General features: G+C 45.1%; 1 long non-coding RNA gene across 1 annotated transcript in view; it reads left to right on the top strand.

The window, feature by feature from the left end:
- The window catches only part of LOC117804248, a 28,496-nt gene extending 15,636 nt beyond the window's left edge, over positions 1-12,860 (top strand). The window contains exons 5-10 of the long non-coding RNA XR_004628598.1: positions 1,821-1,878; positions 4,202-4,321; positions 4,731-4,868; positions 6,187-6,281; positions 7,235-7,450; positions 11,418-12,860. This is a non-coding gene — a long non-coding RNA (uncharacterized LOC117804248). The remainder of the gene's footprint in view (positions 1-1,820; positions 1,879-4,201; positions 4,322-4,730; positions 4,869-6,186; positions 6,282-7,234; positions 7,451-11,417) is intronic.
- The last annotated feature ends 12,768 nt before the right edge of the window (positions 12,861-25,628 follow it).

Here is a 25,628-nt window from a genome sequence, read left to right as displayed (position 1 = left end):
GTAAGAAGACGGCTCCTCTTTCACTTCCTCCTTCCAAATCTGATGCAAAGCATTTCTTGTTGCCAACACTAACCTGGAGCCCGACAGGGAAGGGAATTCTTAGAAACACAGTTCCAGTTTAGCTGAGGTCACAAGGTATAAAAGCCACTGCGGTCTATTCCTTGCCAACTCAACATTCACACACGCTTTTTTTTTTTTGAGAGAGAGATAAAGAGAGCTCATGCGTGGGAGAGTGGGGGGTAGGGGCAGAGGGAGAGGGAGAACCTTAAGCAGGCTCCATGCTCAGTGCCGAGCCCCATGCAGGGCTCACTCTCGAAACCCTCGTGACCGGAGCGGAAATCAAGAGTCTGGGGCTTAACCGACTGAGCCACCCAGGCGCCTCACACACCCTTCTTTTATTTATGTCTAACATCCAAATACTCACAATAGCAACATTGTGCTTTTGCAACTATTCTTACGCTACCTGAAACATACTCCCCTGTCCTGCACAAAGCTTCTAGAGTCCTCGTGTCTGCTTCGGGTGATGTCAGTTCCTCTCCTACCAAAGTCACACTCCCCCCTTTCTGCTAGTTTGTAACTTAAATGCTGAGGTCTACAAATTAATTACCAGGAACACATCTCGTGTTAAATGGGAGGGGACTTCGAGGATAGTTAGTCTCTTTAAACAACCAACCACATTGACCAAAGCTAGACTCAGTAAAACTTTCTTTGGACTGGGACTGTGGATGTACTAAAGTGATGACCGTCCCTGAAATCAAGATGATAATTTCGGTTTCTTTTAATGCCTTCGCATTTATGCTGAGAGGAGTGGGGCTCCCAGCCACGCCCGAATTGTGCTTCTGCAGTTTGGCCTGGTGGCGTCTGATGGCCTTGTGTGCAGCAAAGCCCCTAGACATCTACTTACCTAGGGCAACTGGAAACTCTGAGGGAGAAGCTTTGAACAGAGGCCCCCTCCACCCCCCAGAGGTTGAGAGAAAAAGAGGAAGGGCAGTGTCTGCCCAGCCCAGCCCCAGGGTTTAGAGCTGACCTCCAAAGATAAGGAAAGGGCAGTCAGAACTGGTAGAGGACACATGTTTCCGGCAGATACAATTCTGCTTTGGGACCCCGGTGGCAAAGTGTGGCAGACAGCTGGAGACGAGGCAGTCTCTCTCTTTCTTAGAGAGCATCCTGAGTCACTGACACAGATCACAGTCCTATTTGGCATATCTAAGGTCTGTGGGTTTTGGGGGGTTCCTGGAAGCTGCCTTCTGATCAGTAGCACATAGGCCTTGGGGACAGAGAGAGCAGAAGGGGAAGCACCAGGTCTTCTCAGGTCTGAAGGAAGTGACAGCGTCAAGCAGGCTGCAGTGGGAACACAGGTCCGAGATTCTCTGTGAAATACCTCCTGGGGACTCAAAAATAAATGGGGGCAGGGGTTAAGGGTGGGGCAGTGAAGAAGGCGGGGTAGCACAGGGTCTTTGTGCTGATGGAACAGTTCTGTATCCTGATTGTGGTGGTCGTTACATGAATCTACATGTGATACGATTGCATAGAAACACACACACACACACAAACACACACACACACACTGAGTAGACGTAAAACTGGGGAAATCTGTGGATTGTACCAATGTCAATGTCCTGGTTTTGTATGAGATGTTACCAGAGAGAGAAACTAAGGGAACACATGACCTTTCTGGACTCTTTTTGCAACTTCCTATGAATCTATAGTTATTTCAAAATAAAAAGCACATTAAAAGAAACAAAACTGGGAGAAATCGTTGAATCAGAATCTTTAGGTCTGGGCCTGGACAGCACTGTTTTTTTGTGTTTTGTTTTTAGCATTCACCGGATCATCATAATTGATTCAGGATTGAGAATGATCACTTCATCCGAAACTGTGAGCATCAGATTTTGAAATTTTAGTAAGGACATATGGTGCATATATGACATATAATGTAATATCTCTAGATGGTTCTGGGGCAGCACCCTATATTCAAATATATGAATATTTTTTTCAGCAAAATGTATGAATATTCACACCAAGTAAGATAAACAACAACAGCAATAAGAGAAACCAGTGGAGACCTTGAAGAGAGTGTCCAGTTCTTTCCTTTGTGCAGAGGGAGGGGTGGGGAAGCTGTACTTGTGTCATTTGGGCAAAATTGTTCATTGATCTTATTTGCTCCATAGCTTGATAGGAGATCTGAGGAAATATGGGAACTAATCAGAGAAGCATGTACAGAGTTATATAGAGAGATGTTTGTCCCCGTGAAAATTAGAAACAATTAGAAGCAATCTAAATACACAACTTTATGGCCTTTTGCTTCCTTACGTTGGAGAAAGTAAGAGGGGTCATCAGCAGTATCCAACAAAATTCAGGCAAGGGTCTCCTCCTTGCCACGTCTGCTCAAACCGGCACAGTCTGACCCGGAAATACAGCGTCAGTACGTGCTGCCAGTGTTCCCGTCATTAAGTTGGACACAGTGAACTTCCTTGAATGGATCATCCAAGATATTACCTTACCACAGAAACAATGCCAGCTCTGTGTATAGAAAATAAAAATACTTCAATTGTAAGTGTTTATAGCTATACAGATAGATATGAAAATGGTTATGTAAATTATGTTATAGATGTATTGCCGAATATTATACAAGAACGGATGTTGTGTTTTAAAGCCATAATGAAATAGAAAATTTTCATTATATAATATTCAGTGAAAGTGGGTTTATGTCGATGAGAAATTTATAAAAAATTCTTATTTATTTGACAGAGAGAACACAAGCAGCGGAGCGGTAGGCAGAGGGAGAGGGAGAAGCAGGCTCCCCCTAGCTCAGTGGGGAGCCCAGTGCTGGGCTGGATCCCAGGACCCTGGGATCATGACCTGAGCTGAAGGCAGATGCTTAACTGACTGAGCCACCCAGGCATCCCCTTGATGAGTAATTTTTTAAAAGATGAGATACATCAAAGTGTTAATAGTGAATATCTCTAGATGGTGGGAGTATGGGCAATTTTCTTTTTCTCTTTTATGTTTTTTATTTTAAAATGTTCTACAATAAACAGACTGAGTTTTGTCATTAGAGATAAAATAAGCACTGTTAATTTAAAAATACGCCAAGTAATGATAGTGTGTCAAAATATGCAGACAGCTAGATTATAGTTGGTTATTTCTTAAATTATGTCTTCAGACTATCAAAGTACTTAATTAATAAGTTATGAAAGTTTTGGGAACACTACTTAACAATGTAAATCTATATTGAAATGATATAATAGAAAAAATAACCTGTCAGGATTTACTAGTCCTTTAAATGCATATACTTATCTCGTGATAACTTTAATAATGTTTATGCGTTGCACAGTGCAAGTCAATTTGAAATTTGTCTTCAGTTTCTAGATTTTAAGAAAAACAATCTATGTCCATTTTAAGTGAGGCAAAACCATAAAAAGAATACAATTAGTTTTTCTTGCAAGCTAACTATATGCTAAATACTTTACCTTTTTTCTTTTCTTTCTTTCCCCCTTAATCCTTACAACCCCCTCCCCCTATGAAATAGGCATTAATATCACCCATTTTACAAATAAGGAAACTGAATCCCAGTGAAATTTAAGTCATAGAATTAGGCTGCCTGACTTCAGAGTTAGGACTTGTAACACTGCAATTCTCCAGGAAAGAGGCTTAGATTGCCCTGGCATGGGGAATAAGATAGAATAGGAAATTCCACATGAAGGAGAGCCTTTGACCAAGCTCTATGCAGAAATGGATGGAGTTGGAAGGCAGGTGGAATTTCTCTGTTCGAGAAAAGCCAGTCACAGCCTGTGTCAGGGCCCTGGCTTTTGCTTCCAGACCTCTAAAATGACTTGGAGAAGATGAGCTATATACGCCATTGGGAGAATTGTATGAGGCAAAACAGAGGCTTTCCAAATCCTTTAGCTTTCTGGGAATCATGCTTTTCTTTAACATCCTTTTCAAATGACTCAAGCCTCCATCCCAAATTACAGGGGGAATTAAGCTTCCGGCCAGCATGTTCAAAGATTCCTGAGACATTCACATTTGCATGGCCTCCCTTCAGTTCTTGGTCAGGTCAAATTCTTGAGCGGTCCAGCATTGTCCTGCCAGTCATGGCTACTGCCATCTTTCTACCCTGCTTCCCGTCATGCTAGACATCACTCCCTTTTCTTGTTCTCCAAGCAACCCCTACATCTGTTCATTAATGTCATGGTAGGTGGCGTCAGCACATCCAGCGGACTTTCACGGAGGTAGCAGAAGGGGAGTACGGTTCGGTCTAACCCAGCACGAGAACATGGCAATAAGTCAGCACCAGACAAGTTTCTAACAGGCCATCGTAAGTATAAAATCCTGCTCTCTCTTCCCTGGGTGACCTCCTCCCTCTTCAGCAACTGTTCTCTTTCTTGGAGTTCTTGGGCCAGTTTAGCAGATCTCCGTTATTTTATTATGCCGAGCAGGTCCTGCTTTTTTTCATCCAGTTCCTGGAGCCTGTCCTACCTAATTACAGGAGGGGAGATGCATGCAGCCATTCTCCTCTCCAATTTGGCCTGTGTGATCATGGACGAATTATGGAGCCATTCTGAGCCTGTGAGGATAGTAATTGCATTTCACGTCCAGGATTATTGTGGTGATGCAGTGAACATAGTCACTTAGCACAGGGCTCGGAGCTCAATGCCTGCTCATTAGTATTTTTCTTTGGCCTCATAACTTCTGGGGACATTCAGCCTTGTTTTCTCTCCTGCTAGGTAGTGGATCCCCACTGGGCACCCTGTCTTGGCCAGAGGGAGATGAGGACTGTCCATCGGAACTTTCACCTCTGCTGTGACCGGTCCTCTCTTACTGTGGATGGCAGGGAAGAGTCTCGGGGCTCTGAAACCAGCCAGGTCTGCCCTAGCCCAGGATGAATGCGGAGAGTGGAAGCCACAGCTACTGTGGACTGCTGGTCAAGGGTTTGAACTGGGTGATGACCCCATGGGAGATCACAGACAGTCACATGGCCCTGGAAACTTGTAGAAGGGGCTGATGAGGGCAGCTCAAATGCGCGGCTCGTGGTTTCCTCAGGGGAGAGGCTGAGAGTGGGTGGGAGGGAAGGGAATGGCCATGAGGGCAGGGAAAAGAATTTCGACGGTAAAATTGAAAGTGAATGTAACACTGAAGAGTGTTATGGATGAGATTCGGTGCTCACGAAAGACACACAGAGATGTTGGCCAGGACTTTCATACAAGCAAGAACGGACAGAGGAAGAGGAGAAGCTCAGCAGTGGGCGGAGAGGACGGGAGGCGCCTGCACCCGAGGCAGGGTAAAGGGCAGGGCAACCCGCAGGAGGTTCCTCTGAGTTCAGCCTCCAAGCTGGTGTGGCCCCTCGAAGTCTGGCACACTCCTGGGGTCCCACTCACTCCTAGCCCTGACACTGGGGTGTGGTGCCCTCGCCCAGGGCCCCTTCCTCTTGGCTGCCTCCTCCAGGACAGGCTAGTGGTCAGGCCAGCCGGTTCCTATCCCTCTGCTCCACCTGAGACGCTATGCCCGGAGCACTGGTTATCTGTGTCCAGCGACTGTTCCACAGGATGCCCGCTGCAGAGAGCCTGTGGGAGGCAAGGCCTCCGCAGGGCTCCTTCTGTGCTCCGGGAGGACACGGAGCTGGCTTAATCTCTAGCTGATGGACATCTTATCCCCTGAAGGAGTAGGGTACTGGGTGTGGGGACCCTGAGACCGAATGTCCCCTCCCTCAAAAAGCTCCCCAGTCTGGGCTGCCTGGTGAAGTTGCCCACCTGGGAGTAGGCAACGGAAGGAAGCCAGGGCAAGACCATTCCTCCATTCTCAGCTGCCCCACAGGCCTAGACCTGGAGGTCAGACAGAGGCTTGGGCATCAGCGGCAGAGGCAGGCTCTGGGCATCAGTGGAAACATCGGCCACTGGCAGAGAGAAGCAGCTCTGGCGGGGGATAGAGCCATGCCTGCGACGGGCAAGGCAGCCACAGCCTCTGGGCCCCTCTGAGCCCATCCTGGACGCTGCAGGGTGTGAGGTGGTACTTGGCTTTCAGGAATGATGTCAGTGGATGCCCAGCCGGAGACTATATGCATTTTGGTGCTGTTGTTGTTGTTGCCAGTATTATGGGGATTGCATTGTCTGACTTTGATGCCTTTAGGCTAAAGGAACCTAGGGGAACACATGATTCAAAATAAAAGTTGATTCATCCTTCCAGGTCAAAGAGTTACAAGTGTCAAAACTCTCAGCAAGATCTACCAGTGATGCCGTGACCACAGGTCTCTACTGAAATTCCTCTTTGCAAGTCAAGAGGTGTGTATTGTTTTTTCCAGCAGTGGAAATACAAATGATCCAGTCTGGAAACCTTGGCTGTTTTTCTGATAACTGATTTGTTTGCTGATAAATGATTACCCAGGAGCTGGGGTGGATACCCAGAAATTGAACTGCAAAAATTATTTGTGCTAAGTGGTTAGGGTGCGGCCAAGATTGGGGGGGTGTACGGACTTTCTCCATGAGAGTTTATAGGGTAATAAAAGAAAAAAGACAGGAAAAGCCAACATGAGCACATTTAACTGTAATAGGACCTATGTTACTCACACGCACCATGGTGTGATTAGGACAGGGTCAGAGATGCAGAGGAAAACTTCTTGAAGGAGGTGTTCAAGCCCTGGTTTGGAGAAGAGAACCCAGGGTCTGGCAGGAAGAAAGGAGGAGAGCAACTGGCATTGAAACTGTTCTCATGGTGTTTTTCCTGTTGCTCTTGTTCTTGTTGGGCTAGGGCAGAGCAGCTGTAGTGCAAGAGGGAGAAGGAAGTTTGATTTAAGAAATGAAACAAGATCTTCCAAAATTAGATCAGAAGTTTTGCTCAAGTCAAGGTCAGAATCAGGGTTTGGAGATGTCTGGAAAGTTGTTAGTTTTATTCCCAGGCCCTGATGCTTCAGGGGTTGGATATTCCGCACGAATATTTTCTTTCTCTGCACATGCAAATGATAGATTTCCCAGACAAATAGTTCGATGATTCTGGCCCCTCACTTCTGAGATGGAGAGGATCTTATATTGCCAGTGTGGGCAACGAGGAGCCATCGGAGGACTGGAAAAAGAACAGATAATCCTATTTGTGTTTTAGAAAGAGAATTCTGTCAAAGGCAATATGGAAACACTTAAAACTCTGCTATTATTATGGTTGGGTATTAATTTTGAACTTTCTCTTCCTAAAACTCTTTCCTAACCCCCTCACCCACCTTTCCTCTCTTTGCTGCTTTCAGCAGGTTAACGTGTGCTCATTGCCTCACTGAAGGATGCTCAACAGAGAACAGAGATATAAAGGCCCATTTTGCTGACTTTTGAGTTTCTCAAGTCTAAGCCCTGAGAGTGAAGGAAGGAGCCCATATATACCAGAGATTTGGGAATACATGATGCTCCGTTTGAAGGTCCTTGTCCCCAGACCCTGCGTTTCTCTGGTGGAGGAGGTGGCTTAGAGGGTAAGTAAAACTGTATAGCCATTAAGGGATTCTTGCAGGTGGGATTTTATGTTCCAGGTGCATGGGAATGGAACCCATTGATGGAATCCATCAATTAGTTTGAAAAGGGAGAGAGGGGGACCTGTTTCTTACTTCTAGGGCAGAGCCCCAGGAAGGTGGCAAGGCCACAGAGAAATGGATTTAGGGTGTGCCTGGGCAGGCAGGGCAGTAGAGAAAGCCGCACAAAGTTCTCCAGCCGCAGCATGGATTGGGGGCAACAGAACCACTCCCATGCTGCCAAGAGGGAAAGAAAAGAATGGCTGGCTTTTAATGGGCTTAGTGGGTGGAAGTGAGGGCCAGCCCAGCTGTCCTGGGCATGGACAATGGTGCCTCAGCAGACGCCAGTGTGGACAGATGACTGAAGTCTAGAGGCCCTCATATTATGCTAAGTGAACATCAGACAGAGAAAGACACATACCACATTTACAGGTAGAATAAAAAAAAACAAAAAACGTAACAGCTGAGTTCATAGATACAGAAAATAGATTAGTGGTTGCCAGAGGTGTGTGGGGGGGTTGAAATGGGTGAAGGCGGTACAGACTTCCAATTATAAAATAAATAAGTCATGGGGATGTAATGTGCAGTTTGACAACTGTAGTTAATAATACTGTATTGCATATTTGAAAGTTGCTAAAAGCGTAGATCTTAAAAGTTCTCATCACAGGGGACCTGGTGTGGCTCAGTCGGTTGTCTGATTCTTGGTTTCAGCTCAGGTCATGATCTCAGGGTGGTGGGATTGAGCCCCATGTTGGGCTGTGCTCAGTGGCAGTCTGCTGAAGGCTTTCTCCCTTTCCCTCTCCCCCTACTCGCATTCTCTCTCTCAAATAAATAAATAAATAAATATTTAAATTCTTAAAAAAAAAGTTCTCATCACAAGAAAATAATCCTGTCACTGTGTGTGTTGATGGAGGTTAACTAGACTAATTGTGGTGATCATTTTGCAATACATACAATCATTACATTGTACATGCGAAACTAATATAATGTTGTATGTCAATTATACCTTTAAAAAAAAGAAAAAAGAAAAGAGAAGACTAGAGATCCTCAAATGCACAGAGGCACATGCATACACACACACACACACACACACACACACACGCACATGCACATGCACACCCCTTAGTGCACTGGAACGAAGATATAACCATGAACTAATTGCGATAAAGTTCTGATGCCTCTGGTGAAATGAAGGCTAAAATGGAAACTGAGTGTGTTATAGAAAAGTAGAGAAAAATGTACATATCTGTAGACTAAGATTTGCACCTGCTATTGTGTATTGCTACATGATAAAGATTTTCTTCCAGTTAATTTACCTGGAATTCTAATTGAATTCCTAGAGGATTTTGGATAGAACCTTGGGATTTTTTTTCCTAAGTAGGCTCCATGCCCAGTGTGTAGCCTAACGTGGGGCTTGAACTCATGACCCTGAGATCAAGACCTGAACTGAAATCAACTTAACCAACTGCGCCAACCAGGCGCTCCAGAACCGTGGGGTTTTTAATGTCATAGCTTTCAGTACTGATCCTGCCTTTTGGGTTTAATGGTTCATTCCTATGAATTCTCAAGAATGTTGAAAAACAATTATTAGGGTATCCCAAGTTTATGTGAAGCGTAAGGAAAGAGTTGGAAAATAAGAATGTGGTGGATCATGGCCAGGCTGGCCCATGGAAAGCCCCAAATGGATGTGAATAGAAAATTCTTAGGTCCTGTAATGTAAGAGCAGACAAAGGGAAATTCTTAACATGTAGCACTGGCAAAGAGAAAAGAAAGATTGCATAAATATTGTGCAGTAAGTATTTTGGAATTCCAAATCTGGATATAGGCCTGGGAGAGGTTCTTGTGAAATTATTGCCTGATGTCATGATACAAATTGTCTTTGGGGGCTAGCATGGCCCTTTTAGTGGGGAGAAGATAAAAGCCAGGGAGGCCCTTTGTTTTGGGCTCCTGGGCTTCGGCTAATTCCTCACCGCAGGGGCTACTGCCCACAATGCCATCCTAGGTGTATCCAGTTAGGGAACATTCAGGAGCCCTGGGAGGCTGGCTGGTATGCTGTATTCTTGGCCATTTATTTTTTAATACTCTATCATGAGTAATGTAATTGTGGTGATCATTTTGCAATACATACAATCATTACATTGTACATGTGAAACTAATGTGTGTGTGAAGAACTTAATCCTAATCTACTCTAACTCTTTGGGGAGGGTTAACTCATGGATAAAACAAGTAAACTCCTTCTAGTCTCTGTCCACAATTTAGGGTGCTTTATTTGCATAAAAAGTATTGGAAATAATTTTTGATTTAGTAGAACCTGAAGGTTTTCTTGGTATGTGTTTGGTTAGGAGTAATATGATAGAAAAAACTATCCCATATGAATAAAGAATAAAAATCAGCAAGCCTGATAATTGTGCTGTCAGTGTAGGGCTGAGGGTTAGAGCCCACTGGTGTGATGTCTCAAAGGATAAGACCACTCTCTCCTCTCTCCCCACCATCTAACCATAGGAACCCCGTTTCTGTGTGTGCTTCAAAAAGCCTGCCTCCAACGTTTGAGGCTGGGGCAAGAGTGCAAATGGAGACCCATATACCACATATCTAAATATTTAAAAGCTGTAAATCTGGCTAAAAAAAAAACTATAATATAGAATATGTTCTATCCTCTTGCCTTGAAATTACGTAACTTCAGAGGGACCTAGAATGCCAAGTGTGAATACAGAATTCTTGGACCGCTCACAGTTCTGCCTATTCCCTGAAGTTCCCTTTCTCTGCCCATCTATCTCACACATTAAAGACACCCCGGCCCATATGTCCAATTCTCTATGAAGAATTGTCCCCTTAGGCCTAGGATTGAGCACAGACGTGGGATATTCCATCCTCAGTACTCAGACCCCAAGGAGAGGCCCGTGCAGAATCTGGAGATGGGTTCAGGACCCTTGGTCAGGGAATTCTGGGAGCCTGAGTATCAAAGAATGTTCTGGAAGGTGAGATATGGGCTTTGGGTGGATACGTTTCCTGGGCCCCGTGACTCACCACTCTGTGGGAGAAAGGGTGCCCCCCAAGGAGGGCCAGATAGGTCCACCTTAAGGATAGGACAGGGCCTAAGACAGCAGTTCCTCTTGCCTGGGTGTTTCTGCCGATTTTTGTTGGGGGTTGGGGGGAAGGTTGCGGGAAGAAAAGAGAGGAATCTCTTCTGAACCACAAATGAGTTTTTTAAAGATTACTTTTGTCTTCTAACAAAGTCCCCTGCATTTGATGACATTTGGCATGAGCTGAGACTTGCGTTTATGGTAACAGCTCCATGTGACAGCAGGCTTGTCAGGGTGGAGACATACAGCCTTCACCTGGGCACAACCCTGGCAGGTTACTACTATTTTCTTTCTCCTTTTTTTTTTTTTTTTAAGTTTTTATTTTAATCACCCGGTACTCAAGTTACTGCGATTTTCTATGGTTGGATTATAACTTCTGGATGCAGAGCCAACCACAGCCCAGGAGTCCTGTTTGCAACCGCTCACACCCATGCTGGGCTTGGCTTCTGCTGAATGACTAGTTGGGTCCACTAAGAGTTTCCTTCCTCCCCCCTAAACTTGAAAATGGAGTTCTGCAGGGAGTGGTAGAAGTTTATGGATCTAAGGTCTGTTTCTCCCAGTCTGCCATGGACCTTGGGCAAGGACTCCCTTCCCACTGGTCATTGAGCCATGAGGCTCAATGAGTGGTAGCCTCATCCAGCCACAGCAAGGGGGCTGAAAATCAGGGTAGGTGAATGTGACCTCTGATAATTCAAGGGCTTCCAGAAAACCGCAACAAGCCAGAAAGCCACCATATTCTCTGGGAGGCGACAGGGGGAAGGGAGAAAGGTGGGCCTAGGAGTCAGCTATATGTTAGACTCAACTCTGCTGAGAACTTACCAGTGACCCAAATCTCTTTTCCTTTCTAGGTGTCCGCTTCCTTACCTGTAATATGATGAGTGTGAATGAGATGATCTAAAGTGCCTTCTAGCACCAGAATTTTTAGGTTACCTTGCTCTCCTTGGTTAAGGTGACTTCTAAGCAAAAGTAACATTCCCCTGTTCTCCTTCAGCACAAATGGAGTTCATTCTGAAGGTATGATGGCCAGCTGTGTCCTGGAGGGGCCCAAGGAAGGGAGCCGTATCCATGTGCCCTGGGTCAATAGGAGAGGAGCACTTTCACCCTCTTCATGACGGGCCTGGACTGCCCTGCTCAGGCAGGCAGTACTCCTCCAGGCTTCGGTGAACAATTTCCTTCCCCCTCACATTAGTTTAATTGAGCTTTCCTTTCTGTGTCTGCACGTCAGTTGGTATTCAGCGAACCATGTGGTTTATAGATGTATAGATAGAATTTGACTCTAGAACTCCTTTCCAGTGCGACCTCTGTGCCTCTCTTCAGCTCCCTCCTTTTCCAGGAAAAGTCATTGAGAGGTACAAGAAAACACCTTGAGAGGGAAGTTGCTGGAGTAAGCTCTTCTCAGCTTTAATGTTCTGTCTGGTGCCCAGTTTGTCCCCTGCTCTTAGCGATTGTTCCAGATCTTACTGACTCAGCCACTAAGCCCAGAGGCAAATACAGCCTGCACAGCAGCCAGACAAAAACATCATCCAGCTTTCCTTGAGTGTGTCACGAGGCTCAAAAGTTCATGGGGGGAGACTGAGTGTCTTCTCTGCTGGAAGAAAGAGAAATTTCCACAGCCTTGTTTATGTGTCTCACACTGGCAGTTGTGACCTTGAGGAGACTGACAGGAGATTAGGAAGAAGTTGAGTCACCCATTGGCTGACCCTGAGCTGCTGTCCAAAGGTGCAGAGAGAAGTCTAATGTCCTGGGGTCCCTTTTCTTCTGGGCCACACCCCACCTTCCTCATCAATTCTCCTGCTGACCCTCCCTCCGTCCCCCTGCCTCTAGGTCAGCTCAGGCCCCACCAGTGTTTTTCATCACAACACATCTCCTCCCCAAGTCCCATGCCTACGCTCCCTTGGGAGTATGTTAGGGTGCTGTTTGCAGGACTGTGGATTAAAGACCCCTGAGGGCCTCTCACCTGACCACAGGAAGTGAGCAGTCAAAGAAATCGGGGTGTTGTCTGTTTTCCAGGAAGATACCTTGGTGGGATTGTTTTTTGTTGTTAATGGTGGCAGCCTCTTTTTGACAAAGTTATGAAGATCAAGTTTATTTCAGCCCCTGGCTTCCCTTTCTGAAAGATCTTTTTCACTGACTGCTCTAGCACCCCCAAAACCCAACTCTTCCCTGTGAAAACCTCCTTCCATGAAATCCCTATCATCTCATCCCTTCTTCCTTCCTTCTTTTCCTTCTTTCTTCCTCTCTCTCTCTTCCTTCCTTCCTTTCTTCCCTCCTTTCTCTCTTTCTTTCAGATTTTATTTTATTTTTTTTAAAGATTTATTTATTTATTTTAGAGGGAGGGAAAGTGAGAAAGAGCACATGAGTGGGGGGAGGGGCAGGGGGAGAGAATCTTCAAGCAGACTCCCAATGAGTGCAGAGCCTGACATGGGGCTTGATCACACCTCCTGTGAGATCACGACCTCAGCTAAAACCAGGAGTCCAACACTTAACTGACTGAGCCACTGAGGCGCCCCAGATTTTATTTTTAAGCAATTGCTACACCTAATGTGGGGCTTGAACTTACAACCCTGAGATCAAGAGTCACACGCTCCACCACCTGAGCCAACCAGGTGCCACCAAACCCTTTCTTAATGGCCACTGTAGCCAGGCTGCCAATGCTCTGCACCCAGGAAGAAAGAGGTAATACTTGAGGAAAGGAACGCCAGGAGTGGCCGTCGTCCAAATAGCCATGGGACCGATTACCCGATGCTCAAGAGGTGCATTAAGTGGTGATTGGAAGACCAAGGTCATAAAACATAGTCCTACCCTTGGATATGTATAATCTAGTAGGAGAGACTACGCATGGCCTTTTAAAAATATAGCCAAGATTACAAGACAATATGTACTAAGGGCCAATTAAAGAATTGAAGAATGTACAACCAAGGTTCCCAACCCTATCACACCTATTGTTCTCTTTTTGTAATAAATAGTTTTAAATGGTTCCTTTATTTTCCTGAAATAGAATCCATGAATAATATAAATGACTCAACAACAGTATAATGAATTCCTTAACTCTGATATAAAAAAGAAATAAAAGAACAAATGGTAATAAAATCATATGTATTTTAATATATAAATGCTCAGGCACATTTACACCGAGAAACATAATGAAGCGGTCAGATATAAAATCGCGGCTATTGGGATAGCTACAAATGCACACTGATACAGAGGGATTGTCCTGGAGACTGAAATGACGTGAGCAGCATTGCCCCGGATAATGTGTGTTTCCAAAACTGTGAACAAAGGCGAACTTCTTAACAAAACAAAGGCAGTCTTCCCTGAATTTTCACAGAAGTTGACTCCCTAGACGTTTCAGTGTATATTAAAACTGTGCAAGCAATACTTAGTGTCTCTATGTAAAGAAGAATTAGGTTCTAGCCTCAGATCATAAAAAATAGGTTTCTCACCTACCTGGCTGCCTGGTGGCACCTTAGAAAGCCATGTGACATAGGAACCAAGTCTTCCTTCTACGGGGCTGTCCTCTCCGCTGCAGGCTGTCCAGTCCCTTCCCGGCTCACTGTTGCTGTTAGTGCGCCTGCCCAGCCCCCGCCGTTGTGACAACCCCCCAAAATCCTGGAGACATTTCCAAAACCCCTAACCTGACTTCCAGTGAGAGCCACTGCTAGGAAAGTTACTCGGGGGTACAGCAGTGCTTCTCAAACTTCAGTGTGCCCTGGGATCCCCTGGGGATCTTTGCTGAAATGCAGATTGGGGATGTCTGGGGTGGGGCCTGGGACGCTCCATTTCCACCACCATCCCAGCCAGAGCAAGGCTGGAGAAATCTGGGAGGAAAAATACACTTTGGGTTTAGGTAGCAAAGACTGCACAGAAAAGAGGGGAACACAAACGGGGCCTTGAAGAATAAATGGCTGTGGAGCTGATGACATCCCATGAGGCCCAGACGATTGGGAGGCAGGCACTGGACAGGTCACAGTAACGATCACAGCCCAAAGCAAGGAAACAGCCTGGAGCCAACAGNGAAAAAAAAAAAAAAAAAAAAAAAAAAAAAAAAAAAAAAAAAAAAAATCACAACTCCCTCTCAGGGTTGGGCCTGCCAGACCCTGGTGAAGTTCATTTCTTTCAATAAATCCAGCAGCTTCCCCTTTGATAAATACTGTCAAGGCTGGAACATGCGGTGCTAACAAAATATGGTTTTAATTTGGAGCCCGCCGCGCTGGTGGTTAAATATTGTGCATGTGGACACAAAAGCAGACTCACAGTGAGCCAAGTTAATATGCCTGGGCTGAAAACGGCTAAGCCCAGGAGGATTCGCTTATACAGACTTTGCTGCTCCGAAAGGCAACCTAATCACCGTCATCAATTTTAATGCTCCAAGACTTCTCGGGAACGTGGAAGCTCTCTAAAGTTCAGCCATTTGTGCGTTTGTCTCCAGTGCTGAAGCAGCACGCGTTTGTTTTCCTGATATGTTCCGCCTGCTTTATTGTCATATGTTGTTTGACATTCAGAAAATAACACGCTGTTTTAATCAGCAGCTCAACACTGCATTAAAACTTGATGGTCCATAGCTTTGGGGCAAAGGGAGGTGGGGGCGGCGGAAGGCAGAGTCGGGGGTGGGGGCGGGGAGAGGAAATGAGAATCGGAGTTCGGCAACAGACCTGGTCTTGTTCTGGTGGGATTCATGCCTGGGAACACAGACACTCTCAGTGTTCTTGTCAATCTGTGTGTGTCACTCTTGGAACAGCTCGGCGAAAGCAGGAAACTGGCTAAACGGGTTTCTGTCTGGCCTCAGAGGTGGACGCTGCTGGTAACTGGACCGGCAGCCCATCGTGAATAATGAAGTCGGCTCCGTCCAGAGTGGAGGTCACAGGAACTGCACCGACGCCATTGCTCGGCAAACCCAAGATTGTAGCACCTGGTCAGTAATCTTATCAGGGAAACAAAGCTGAGAATGAGGTCAGCGACAGGTGTCCTCTGTGCAGTGGGACACAGAGAAAGTGAAGAAACCGGCTGTGTGGGAGAGCAGGAAGGAGGAAAAATCTACCAGAATACCTCTACCCTTCAAAAGACCAGCTCACCGAGAAGGTGAAACTGGGAAGTGAGTTGAGTTGTTTCATGAAAAGAGGCAAGAGGATGCTCTGATTAGCTGAAAAGGCTAGGAATTCATCACAAAGGGGATATGGGTATGAAGAGAGCTGATGGGAATTCTTCTTTCCAGAGCCATCTGCCATGTTGCATTTTAAAATTAGTCACACGTATGTTTTCTTTTTATTATTATATGTAACTGTAGTGACAGAAAAAGCCTGAAATGCTGTGAGCAGCGACTTCTGAGTCAGTCGCTGGAACTCCTAAGGGAGGGCAGCTTGGTGGCAATCTTTAAAATTTGAATATCCACACTTATTTTATTTTATTTATTTATTTTTTTGTGGTAAAAGTGAGGTATGCTTATTGTAGAAAAATGTAAGGTACTAAAAAGTGCACATATTTTTGAAAATCAGGGCGAGTTCTCATAATTACTGGGGGAAGTCTTTCATGGGGCTCAGACCGATCAGGGTCAAGTCAGAAGGTGCTTAGGAGCCACCGATGAGGATTGAATGGATTGAGAGATATTTAAGGTATTTTCCAGTGGTGTCTGGGGTCCCCCAAGTTTTCTGGACAGCGAGAGAAAAGGAAGTCTCACCTCGGCCTGAACAGAGGCTGCTGGAGGAGGGTGTGGCACTATGGGGGAAGCCGGTCAGGCGCTCTTCAAGCCAGTGAGCGTTTGGAAACATTGCTGTGCTTGGGGTTGTCTTCTTTTTTCCTTTGGTTGCTCCCTTACTAGTGGAAGAGATTGAAAGGCGGGCCTGGCAATTTATCTGGGAAAAGGAATGCAGACCTCTAATGGTATAGACATTGTGTACCGTTAGAAAGGGCGGGGATGGGAGGATTTGCTCCTGAGCGTTCATCACAGTGATGAAACGCTATAGGGACAAGAGGTCAGTGGGCATTAACCCACACCAAATCTAGCAAGTGGAACAAACCTCTAATTGGAGGCCTGGGATCCACATTAAAAGCCATACTCCACCTGATACCTTTTTAAGATAACGCTGTGGTATCTAAATTTCATGGACTTCACTCATTGCCGGTCCCCAAGCACGCTGATCATGAAGCAATGATACAGCACAGCACCTGCTTCCAGCAGCCTGGAGCCCAAGGGCTAAGGGGGAAAAGAGGAAGCTTTTCTTTTTCAGGCTCCCGACCTCTCTAGCTTGTAAGCTTTTAACCCCCCCCCAGGCACCCTGGTTCCAGTCTCTTCCAATAACCATCTTGGTGGGCCTCTGTTGTTTCTACACCAGTGTGTGTCTGCCCTTCCAGTGAATAAGAAGCCATATATTTATCGGGGGACTGCCCCACCCCCCACTCTCAGTCCCAGATATTTATGGACGGGGGCTACCCCTCTCCCACTCTCAGTCTTTGAGGGGCTGGTGAAACAGATACCCTTCTGACTGTAGGGTGGAGCAGGTGAGCCACGCTTAGGCCAGTCATTTCATCCTCTTTCATGGCTATGAGATTGTTCCAGAGATGGGCACCATGTCCCAGGCAGAACCTAGGACAGGCAGTGCAATTTTCGTAGCTACTCCTGGGAACTAGGCTCTCCCTTTCTCCTCCATACCGGACCCCTGAAAGGATGCAGGGCTGAAGGGGCTACCATCCTCTTGCAGTCCCAGGAACCTGGGATTAATGCTGACAATGCAGGAGACAGGTCAGAAAGCTGGGAATAAAAACAAAAAACAACAACAACAACAGCAACAACAAAACCCGAACAAACAAAAAGGCAGAAAACCTGCAATCTGTTGATACCCTATGAGGCCTAAATCCAGCGCTGCCTGCAACTAGCCCTACTATGGAATTTTAACCTATGCTTGTCTATACATTCTTTTGCTTAGGTCAAAATTTCCTGCAACTTGCCATCAGAAGACAGATATGGCCAGAAACAACTTATTCTTTCTCACTAGGTCATATCAAAACCTGCTTTCAGAAAAGGATTGTCTGTTCTAAATTATGAATGACTGATAATGCTTCAAAGTATGATTCCTTTTTCAGTTTTCAGCCTTGGTTCAGCAAAATTGATCCCCTTCTGATGCCAAGAGACATGGGAGAGTGTGGTCCGAGGAAAGCATAGCCAAGCTTTCCCACCAAACTCAGGATTTTAATGTCCAATTTTGGCCATTCAGGTCAGTTCCGACTTCTGACAATGGCAGAGTAAATTGTCTCTGACTAACCTTTCTGCTACAGACTATGATAAATTCTGGACCCTGAACAAAATATTAACAACAAAATGTTTTAAGGCCCAGGAGAGCAAACAAATGGTTTGGTTCTGCAGCCAAAACCATCTCTGGTGAAGATAGGACCCTTGAAGAAAGGGACTCACACTGGGGAGATTCGCACTGAAGGGGTGTTTCCTCTGACAGCACAAGGCACTTCCCCTTTGTGCTTGAGACGGAGCTCAAGAAGAGATTGGTAGTCCTACTGAGCTGAAGACTCTCAAGGTGGAGTTTGGGGCTTCCACAGCAGTTTGAAATTGGGGAGGAGGGAATCTAAGAAAGGAGGGAGCCTCAGAGGGAGAGCTTGCAAACCTGTGTGGAGACTTCCCACAAATCCTCGGCTTACTCCTGCTCTGTGCACGGGCAGCGGACCCACGAGGACCCCAGGGGAGGGCAGAAGGCTGGAAGAGGAGTTGCCTTGTGTTGGGAAATGGAGCTCAGAGTTCAGTCCCCACCAAGTCAGAGAGGTGTGGTCAACTCCTAAAACTTGCCACTGGGAGCACAGCAGGTCACACCTTGGGAGTGAGGACTACTTTCTGGTACTAAAGTCTATGCCCTTAGGAATAAAGGCAAAGCCAAAAGAGACTGGCCCTAATAATGCCTAAAACCAAGTCTCCATTGTGGCATTATTCAATATAGTACCCTCTAGATACATGTGGCCTTTGAAATCTAATTAAATTTAAATAAAATTTAAAATATATTTCCCCGTGGGGCACTTGAGGGGTTCAATTTGTTAAGCCTCTGACTCTTGGTTTCAGCTCAGGTCATGATCTTAGGATCCTGGGATCAAGCCCTGTATCCGGACTCCCCACTCAGCGGGGAGTTTGCTTCTTTGCCCCTCTCTCCCTCTGCCCCTCTGCACCTGCCTCACACTCTCTCCCTCTAAAATAAATACATCTTTAAAATAAAGTAAAATATAGTTTCCCAGTCACAATAGCCGCATTTCAAATGCTTATAGTTGCATGTGGTTAATGACTATTATATTGGACTTCACGGATCATAGAACATTTCCATCATTACAGAAGTGTTATTAGATGGTGTGGCTCCATGGGATCAAGATAATGTGCTACTAATTTAACTGCTGGTTCCTAGAACAAATTTCAAATTTCTTTTAAGAAAGATAGCAGAGTCCAAAGTCTCCTGAATCTATAACGCTCAGTATATAATTTTAAAAATGTCCGAAGAAATAGGAAAATGTAACCAACAGTGAAGAGAAACAATAGTCAATAGAAACACAGACTCACATATGCCCCAGTGTTAGAATTCACAAAGACTTAATAGTTATGATAAGAATGTTAACGAACCAACTGACCAATATGGGTATAGTAGGTGAAGAGATGGGAAATTTTCAAAGGGACATGGAAACCTTAAAAAAGAACCAAATGGAAATCCTGGAACTGAAAAATACAATATTTGAAATTGAAAACTCATTGGCTGGAAATTAATAGCACAGTGAACACAATATATAAAATTATCAGTAAACTCAAAGTGACCTTGAAGACAAGTCAATGGATATTATCCAAATGGAGAGGGGGAAAAAAGATTAAAAGAAAAAAGAACAGGGCCTCAGTAACCCGTAGGATAGTATCAAGCAGTCCGATGTACATGTAAGTAGCGTCCCAGAAAGAGAAGAGAAGCAGAAAGAAGTAGAAAATGTACTTGAAGAAATATTGCCTGGAAATGTTTCTAATTTGATAAAAAACCAGTAATCTCAGCAAACCTCACATTTCAGCCATTTAGATGTCTTTGACCCTAAACCCAGCCTTACCCACTCACTGACAATATACAAGGGAACTTGTTCTTCTTCTTTTTTTTTTTTTTTAAGATTTTATTTATTCATTTGACAGAGAGAGACTGCCAGCGAGAGAGAGAACACAAGCAGGGGGAGTGGGAGAGGAAGAAGCAGGCTCCAGCAGAGCAGGGAGCCCAATGCGGGGCTTGATCCCAGGACCCGATCCCAGGACCCAATCCCAGGACCTGATCCCAGGGCCCTGGGATCATGCCCTGAGCCGAAGGCAGACCCTTAACGACTGAGCCACCCAGGTGGCCCTACAACGGAACTTCTACAAATAAAATGGGGCCTGGGGTGAGGATACAAATATTCAGAGGGGGCGCTGATGCTGACAAAATTCCAGAGGTCTCCTCCCACATTTTTGCTAATTCCAGAAAACAATTCCAGAGTACACTTTTCCTACCTAATGATCTGACATTCCTCTTTCAGGCGGAAGGTGGAGGTGGAGTCTCCACATAGTTTGAAAGATTTAGGTTGATTTGACTTTAGCTTAAATTCAGCTTGAAGGACATGTTTTATTGAAAGGGGACGATAATGTTTTCTGAGAGCTAGAGAAAATGGGGTGGAGTGGGCAAGAAACACAGGAAAGGTAATCCAAAGCATAAATAGCCCCATATTAGGAATCAGGTTGAGTGAGTGGAATGAAGAAAAGATTGACAGGAATTACCCCCAATGACTCACATTTTCCTGCTGAGCCCTCTTTGGTTATGTGGGTCAGGCACCTGCAAGAACTTGTGGCACCTGGGATGTTTTCTGTGGCAAATAATAATAGTAACGGTAATAATAATAATAATAATACTTTAAAAAACCTATACAATGAGAGTTAAATGTAAGGACATTTGTTATCTCACAAGATCCTGGAGGTGGGATGGATTCCAGGGCTGGTGGATTCAGCAGCTCAAGGATGTCAACAAGGACGCACGTCCTCTCCTTCCCTGTTCTGCTCTTCTCCACACAGGTTTCATCTTAAGGTTGGTTCCCTTTGGGTTTTAAGAAAGCTGCTAGTGCGTAGGGCTATGTGTATAGACCTGTTCATATCCAGAGGGAGAAAGCAAAAGTTAGAAAACTCTTCCCTCAAGCAAAGAATATAAGTCCCTTACTTTAGTCTGACTCGACCAGCTTCAGTTGTAGCTTTAAGGAAAAAATGTATTTATCTTCGACTTCAGCAGTAAGATTTTAGAACAGATATGTGGAGGGTATCTTTAAGGCTGATTTTTAGTCGGGTTCCTAAGAGGGGCCTTTGATATCAGGGAGGTTCTGGAGTTACAGATCTCGAGAATTTAGAAGTAAATTGCCCGTAGCAACAGTAAATTACATTTTTGTTTGTGTTACTAAAGAGCAAGCTGATGAGCTAACTGATTGAAACTCTGTCTGATGGCCTGCGCCATGGGGCTTTCTCTAGCGTCAGACATTTCTCCAGCACCTCAAGATGGAATCTGATAGGCAGCAAGGGTATGCTGTTGGAGACCGTTTATAAGCGTTTTGGTAATAATCATAGTGATGATAGTAGAGCCAATCCATGCACGGCACCATCCAGAAAATATTGAGGGCTCTCACAACAGCAACAACAAAATCCAAAAAGGTAATAACAAAATAAAATGGAAGAGAGAACACTGAACTGAAAATCATGTGAAGAGTTTTGATTGAAGCTATCCAAATGGCGATACACTCTTATGTGACTAGTCTCAGTCGTCCTTTTGCACAGAGAAACAAGTTTGCTAAGTGTGTTTTTCACATGTAAGGGGATTTGCCTTCTAAGCTGGCCTATCCACTATGGTGTATGACTATAAGTCTCAGGGACTGAGAAAAACAATAACACACACACGTGATGTTTGTCAAGATGAGGTCACACCTTTCATTCTAAGAATTAGCAAGAAAACCACGGTGAAAGGGACAAGACTGGGAAGGTGAAAGGGAAAATTGGCAAATCCAGTTCTACTGTTTATATACTGACTTTTGTTTTACTTAAAGATGCCTGAAGAATTTGCTTAGCCATCCAAGGTGCGACTAAAAAATTGGGAAAGTTTAGTTCCATGTCCTCTCTTATATTAATAATTGGCATTGGTTACACTGTCACCCACCTGGTGATCTTAGAGACACCCAGCCGCCCCATAACTCCATCCGTTGCCCTGAGAATGGGTAAAGGCAGAGGGTGGCTACCCGAGCAGAAGTGAGGGCGGGGAAGAACAGCACAGAGAAATCACTGGAGGACAAGCTCAAGGCCCAGACGGAAAGATGTGGTGAGAGGCAGACATAGAAAACCATCCAGAGAACACTGGCCCAAAGCCATCCTTGGTGGGAAGATTCTTTTGAAACCATGGTGTTTGGCAAACGGGGAAATAAGGACACAAAGGAAAAAATCATGCCAGACTAAGCAAACATCAGCTGGAACCAAAGAAGCCCAAGGACAGTCCTGAGCACCGAGGAAATACTGCTGGTTAGGCATTGTTCTTTAGAGCAGACCACACACACAGAGGGTCACCGCTGAAAATGAAGGACAATTAGAGTTGGCATGTGTGCATGTCTTTGAGAAGCAGGAATAGTGCTTTCTGAACACAGACACTGATTTTGAAATCTTTCTAATGACAGGGACACCTGGGTGGCTCAGTTGGTTAAGTGTCTGACTCTTGATTTCAGCTCAGGTCATGATCTCAGGGTCCTGACACCGAGCCCCATGTCGGGCTCTGCACTGAGCGTGGAGCCTGCTTGAGATTCTTCTCTCTCCCTCTTCCTCCACCCTCCCCACTCTCTCTCTCTCTCAATCAGTCAATAAAATGAAATCTTTCTAATGACAGCTTTTTCACAAGCTATGACCAAACATGCTCAAGTTGAAGCCTCACCTCTTCATCCCTGGTCCCTGCTCTCATCAGGGGTCTTGGTACCTCAGCCCCATGGAGAACGCCCATCTCCTTGCCTGAATTGAGACCCATCTCTAGCCACAGAGTATGGCTTCTTTTGTAGTTCTTTGAAATGTTCTTCCACACCCTACACAGCCAGGAGCAAGAGTGGGTATAGCCTGTTCCTCATTCCCTGGTGCAGCATCCAAACAGTATTGTAAAATGGCTGCCCCTCTGAAGTTCTGGTATTGTTGTCATCACTGGCCTCCTGGACACTCCTTCTCATTCCCCAAGGACTTTACCTCCTCGCTCACAATATTCCCTCACGCTGCAACCCTGCCATCCTCCTAGGAGATGTTACTATATCCACTGATGACCTAGTAAATATGCTGGCCTCTCAATTCCTGAACTTTCTCTACTACCTCTAGCACCCACTTCTCCTGGACCTTCTCATCTCTCAAATCTCCCACCCTGACTCCGACTCCCTCACACTGTAGTCTAGCCTACTTATTCACCTACTCCACACCTCATTTTACTGAGGCCCTTAGGCCCCTGGCCCCTCTCCTTGTCGTTATCCACCAACCTGTTTCCCTTTGAAGCCACGGTAGATTCCATGGTCCCCTATGTCAGTCACTATCTTGCCAGTACCTTAAACTTACTGGCCTATTTTGTCTTTTCCTCATACTTGCCTGGAAAAAATATCAGTCCTGGAAGCACTCAACAATACACCTTTTTCACATCTCCTCCTAGGCAACAAAGCACAATTGGAGAAAAATCCCCCAGCCTAGCAGGGTTTTCTCTGTCATCACCTCCATTGACTCTCAAACCACCTCCCCCCCCACCCACTCCGGGAACTCCATTGGCCTCTCGTCCACTCACCCTTCATTCTCTGAAATGACCATTTCAAACTTTCTTCTCAAAGCCTTGAGTCCCCATCTTATCCCTCACTCCTAGCAGATGTCTTTGCTTCCACTTCACAGAAGAAATAAAAGACCTCAGGTGGGAATTACCTCACTCCTGCCACCTGCATCTAAAAACCAACCTGCCCCTGTGTCCATCCTTTGTTCTTTCCTTCTGACAAAGTGGAAGTAATGTCTCTTCTTCTAGAAAGATCAACTCTCTTCCCCATGCTGCGGATTTCAACCTTCTCAGAAAATGTATGTTACCAATTAATTTTTGATTTGTTCTCCTCTAATATACTCTTTTCATCAGCATCTAAACATGCTCTAGTCACTCCTATTCAAAAAAACCCCCCAAAACCTCCCATTTCTGGAGCCTAAATTTTCTCTGTGGCTCTACTCTTCCTCTCTTCCCATTCTCACCCAAACTGTGAGTGGTGCATAGTCACCATTCGCCCTAATTCAACACCTGCTTATTCATTAGACTCCTCCAGTGGCTTCCTCCCCTGCTTCTCTAGCAAAACTATTTTTTTCGAAGTATCTAGTGACCTTCGTGCCTCTAAATCTCATGGGCATCCTCAGTGCTCATATTATGTGAACTTCCAGTGGATTTTAACAAAGTTGACCCTTCTTTCTTTTGGGGAAAAATACCAGTTTTCTTGGTATCCAGGCTCCTACATTCTTCTGGTTTTTCTCTCACTTCTCTGCCTGTATTTCTCTGTCCCTCTGCCATATTCTCCTCTTCCACTTGACCTTTAAATGTTGGAACTACTCAGGTTCAACCGTAGATTCTCTTCTTTTCTCACTCTACACTATGCCTGAGTCATCTTACCACCTTTCATGTCCTCACCTCTATGCTGAGAGCTTTCAAATTTGTACAACTGCTTAGACTTTTCTCCAATCTCCAGAGCCACTCAACTACCTGCTTAGTACCTCTGCTTAGACGCCACAAGCAAATTTGTTTAGAACTAAGCCAATGGCCTTTCCCACCGTGCTAGAAGTCTTGTATTTTCCCCTCTAGGTCCACTCTTCATTGACTTGGTTGACTGTATCCACTGCCTTGCTTGCCTATGGCTTCCGGTTGGGTTTGGCTACTGAGGATCCCTAGCAAGAGACTGGAAACGGGATAGCGTGAAGTCAAGGTATTTATTCCTTTAGCTTCCTCTCTGAGGTTGTCATGGGCTCTCTGAATTCCTTGGCTGAAGATCAGTGCTTCTCTTATTGGGGCCTTTCCATATGACCCATTTCCTCAAGTCTAGGGCAGTAATGTTTAGCTGTTACTAGCTCCTGGGTTTTGCCTTCTCTCCTGTGATTTCCTTACACCACATCTACACCATTGTAAATAATTCCCACTTTAAATTATCTAAATTTGGGCACATAACCCATTTCTTACTGGTACTCTGACTGATACAGTAACTGATACTAAAAGTTGGACCAGAAAATAGGTCTTCATAATTGGATTCTGGGATTGGGTTGATTATGTTTGAGGAGTTGAAAGGGATAACCTTGTGAGGGATGAGGAGGTTCAAAAGATGGAACTAGACACTGATAATCTATGCATGCAGTAGTTACTCAACCATTCAAATCATCAGTGGTCGTAGCGTGGAATAAAGGGTAAGTGGAGGACAAGCCATTGGAAGATCAGGATGCTGTGGCACTCAGTTGTTCTGCCAAAGATATGATTTTAAAGACCGGAGTCATCTGAAGTCTATGATGGCCTATAGTTATGTATCTTGAAATTCTGTAAATTCTCTGGTGTAATATAGAACCGTGGTTGATACAGAATGGTGACCATGTCACCTGGGACCATCAATGTCAAGTGGGAACATGTTAGAAATGGCAGTTCTTGAATCTCACCCCAGATTTATAGAATCAGAAGCCCTGGGAATTTGTGCTTTCAAAAATGAATCTGATGCACATTAAAGTTTGGGTACCACTGCTGTAAAGCAAAATTTAATGTACTTATGAATCACCTGGGGACCTTGTTAAGATGCAGATTCTGATTTGGCAGGTCTAGGACAGGAATGAGAATCTAATGTGCTCCCAGGTGATGCGAAGATGTTGTTAGTCTACGAATTACACTTTGAGTAACAAGGCTGTTACTAGAAGGAATCTAGAAGCTCAGGGAAATGGGAATGTTGTAATGAATCAATTACTCCAGCACGTTCAACTGTTGCCTAACCAAATGCTCTGTAAGGGTGTGAAGAGCATTTCACCAAAGCAGTAAAAAAAT

This window comes from Ailuropoda melanoleuca, chromosome 10, assembly GCF_002007445.2.
Source record: "Ailuropoda melanoleuca isolate Jingjing chromosome 10, ASM200744v2, whole genome shotgun sequence".
In the NCBI taxonomy this organism is placed as follows: domain Eukaryota; kingdom Metazoa; phylum Chordata; class Mammalia; order Carnivora; family Ursidae; genus Ailuropoda; species Ailuropoda melanoleuca.
Note: the sequence above shows the minus strand (reverse complement) of the source record. Positions and strands in the feature narration are given on the sequence as shown.